The sequence below is a fragment of the Neophocaena asiaeorientalis genome, unplaced genomic scaffold (assembly GCF_003031525.2).
Source record: "Neophocaena asiaeorientalis asiaeorientalis breed wild unplaced genomic scaffold, Neophocaena_asiaeorientalis_V1.1 scaffold147, whole genome shotgun sequence".
In the NCBI taxonomy this organism is placed as follows: domain Eukaryota; kingdom Metazoa; phylum Chordata; class Mammalia; order Artiodactyla; family Phocoenidae; genus Neophocaena; species Neophocaena asiaeorientalis.
The window spans coordinates 1,663,191-1,666,824 of record NW_020173758.1 but is presented as its reverse complement, the minus strand read 5'-3'; the positions used below and the strand labels follow the sequence as shown (position 1 = coordinate 1,666,824).

General features: G+C 42.4%; 1 pseudogene; it reads right to left on the bottom strand.

The window, feature by feature from the left end:
• Positions 1 to 339: 339 nt before the first annotated feature.
• Positions 340 to 3,054, bottom strand: LOC112403651 (phosphorylase b kinase regulatory subunit beta pseudogene; annotated as a pseudogene).
• Positions 3,055 to 3,634: the final 580 nt, after the last annotated feature.

Genomic DNA, 3,634 nt, shown 5'->3' with positions numbered 1-3,634 from the left:
ATCCCCCAAATTGGCCACATATTAAGTTACTCTATATGCTCAATTATTGTTTTTTGTTGACTTTTTTACAATTAGAACATATTTACGTGATACCTGTATTCAATACAATCAAAAATATGTTTAAAAAAATGAAAAGAAGCATTTACACTTTACTCAGTTGTGGCAGGCCTTTTAAACATATTATCTTGTTTCATCTCACATGAAATAATGAGGCTGGTATGAAAGCAGAAGGGAGGTTCAGCCACTGGCCTCAGGCCACTGAGATGATGAGTGGCGGTCAGGACTTGCACTCAGTTCCGTTGGATGCTAGAGCCTGGTCACGTGGCTTACTGCACTGCCTCACACAATGCCAATTCGTATTTTCAGCATGCCATGGAATAACTCCGGGTTATTGGAGATGATCCAGCCAATATGAATGACCAGTTCTTGCTGAATGACCACCTCCCTCTCATCATGGGTATTACACTTGTAATAGATGATGTTCTTAATCACTCTTGGAGACAAAGGATTAGAGATAACCTCTTCTTCATGTCCAAAGGCACCCAGAGTTACCTGTTTGCCCTGCACTAAAACATTAGTAATGGATGGGGCCAGGCTGTCCACTAGTTTACTTAAAAGGCTTGCTGTACCGTGCACCACCAACCGACATTTTTTGCTGCCAGCTCTTCTATAGACTCTCTCATTGTGATCAGAGACGGTACCTTCCTTTGTGATAAAGTTGGGTCCTTCTCTTTTGAGCAGTATACCCAGCACGATGGCTTGGCTAGCCAGACAACTACAGTCATTCAGTTTTTGAAGAATTTCACGGGTGGGTTTGTTTTTCCATTCAGTAATGGTGACATCTGGCTGCTGTTCTTGTTCAGGAGCACTGGAGGTGCTGCTTTGTCATTTGACTTTTGAATGTTTGGGAACTTCTAGTTCCTCAAAACTCTTAAATTCTGGAAGCTCTTCTGTGTCACTGACTCATAAGAAGTTGTTCTACCACAGTTCCAGATATTAGTGTCTGTAGATGATCAACGTGAACTTTGACTCCTCCAACCACTCCTTTCTTAAAAGTTGCCAGCATATCTAATATGGGATTGAATCGGCTACCTCTTATACTGTCTTCCTGGATGAGAACAAGGAAAAGTGGATGTCCATGCATTTTCCAGTATTGCTTAATAAACTGTAGTGAATTCTTTATGTCATCTATCAGCAGTAAAACATCTTGAGACATTTAGAAATCACTTAGGTCAAAGACGATAGGGTAACAAACCACAGTCTTTCCTAGAATGCAATCAATCTTTGATGTATGGAGGCAGCCAATGGGCCTATCTGGCCTTCCACAGAGTCCTAATTTTTCATTGACCCCCAGATGAAAATAAGCTTTCACAATCTCCTGCTGGGCCCAGATCTGAATGGGTTCTATCTGTTGAGGAGTTTGAATCTGAATACCATATGTGTTGAGGAAAACTTGAAGGCATTGGCTTTCTGCTATAAGCGCTACATAAACAACCAAATCATTTTCCAGTGGGCCCTGATTGGAAAACCTCATGCTTACATTACATTGATTCTGTAGTGGGACATAACGCTGAACAGGATCAATGTCTTTAGGACTAATTAATTCATCAGCCAGGAGTTTTGTGATGACATAAAGGGCTTGTCCCCAAAGTAATAGTTTTCCATCAAGGCCACAGTTGCTAGGAAATCCCTTCTGACTACCAGGGTTTCTTTTTTCATATTCTACAAAATCAGCCAGAACATAGTAGTACTTTGGTATGACAGGATAACCTTCTGTGGTCTGATGAAGTACTGGAGTCAGAAGATCCTGATATTCTTTTACTTGCTTGGGATTGCCTCTAAAAACACCATCAATCATCATGTAAAGGAAAAATATGGGAAATTCACATTCAATGCCATCAAACAGCTTAATTTCAGCTGGTCTGCAGTAGCATCCATTAGGATCTTCCAATGATGTTCTATACCCATCTCTCAAGAAATGCTTAAATCCATATCTCCCTTTTAATTTTCTAACCACTTTATTGAGTGTCTGCCTAAACAGAACCTCATCATCCAAGGCAAATGTAGGATAACTGATACAGGGGATCAGGGCAACATCTGTGTTATGAGATCTTGATTCTCTGGGTAACAGTGAGCACAAAGTATGCCAGTTGCAATTGTGAGCATCGAGATCCACAAATATAACCGACCAAGAACAGGCCTGGTTGCCAAAGAGGTTGAATCCATTAATTGCTTCTACAGCTGCTTTTGCTAAGCCAACAGAGCTCGAATGCAGCTCTGTGCTGCCATTATTATACTCGCTTCCTCTTTCCCAGACACCAAAGTCAGGCACACAGTAAACTCTTTCCACACAAAATACAAGGTTCTGAATAAAAGAGACCTCATCAGTGTTATAGATAATCTGGAGTCCTGAGGAAATCATTTCCACAAGGTAAAGGAGATAGAGTGATGCTGCATTTATCTGAAGATGACCATAATCCTGATAGGAGAGAATCTCATCCCTGTATATACATTGAAAACAGAGTGAAGACGTGTTGGGCATGGATCCTGCTTAAACTGCTGGACCTTATCGGCCTGACGCATATAGCAGTAGACAATTCCTCTCATACATTTTATAGCAAGTGCTCCAACTCACGGGTCCTTCCCTTGTCATCATCAATGCGACTGATACAAGAGCCAAAGCCCAGGGCACAGCAGGGCAGTAGAGACTGTCATGGATCTTGGCCTCCTGATCATCACCACGTTCTTGTGGGAAAGAGACCTGCGGTTGGGCTTCGATACAGCAGCAGTGTTGACTTGACAATTCTGTACTAGTGACCCAATTTATCCCACAGTTTCATTATCAGGTCTTGGAAGATTAATGCTTTTAAGAGGTTCATAAACTGAGCCAGACCTTAAGAAAGCTGGTAGAGAAGAGACAACTGCATCAGGTGAGCTGGCCATTTCAAATTGTTGACTCTAATCATAAGCATCACAGGCTAAACTATAGCAATTGGTCTGGGCTCTTCGCTCCAAGCCCTTCCAGCTCACTTCGACCATGCACCCTGCCATTGCACTCAGGCTGACGCCTTGGACTCCCCGGGGCCGCCTGTCAGCTCCTCCCAGCCGGCTGCTATTATTCTTTAAACTGTACACATATGTGATACATTATCTCTCTTTGGAGTGTATGCTTCAGACCTAGGGACACATACAGACTGAAAGTGAGGGGTTGGAAAAAGATATTCCATGCAAATGGAACTGAAAAGAAAGCTGGAGTAGCAATACTCATATCAGATAAAACAGACTTTAAAATAAAGAATATTGGGCTTCCCTGGTGGCGAGTAGTTGGGAGTCCACCTGCCGATTCAGAGGACATGGGTCCGTGCCCCGGTCCGGGAAGATCCCACATGCTGCGGAGCAGCTGGGCCCATGAGCCATGGCCGCTGAGTCTGTGAGTCCGGAGCCTGTGCTCCACCATGGGAGAGGCCACAACAGTGAAAGGCCCACGTACCACAATAAATAAATAAATAGATAGATAAATAAATAAATAAATAATAAATAAATAATGTTACAAGAGACAAGGAAGGACACTACATAATGATCAAGGGATCAATCCAAGAAGATATAACAATTATAAATATATATGCACCCAACA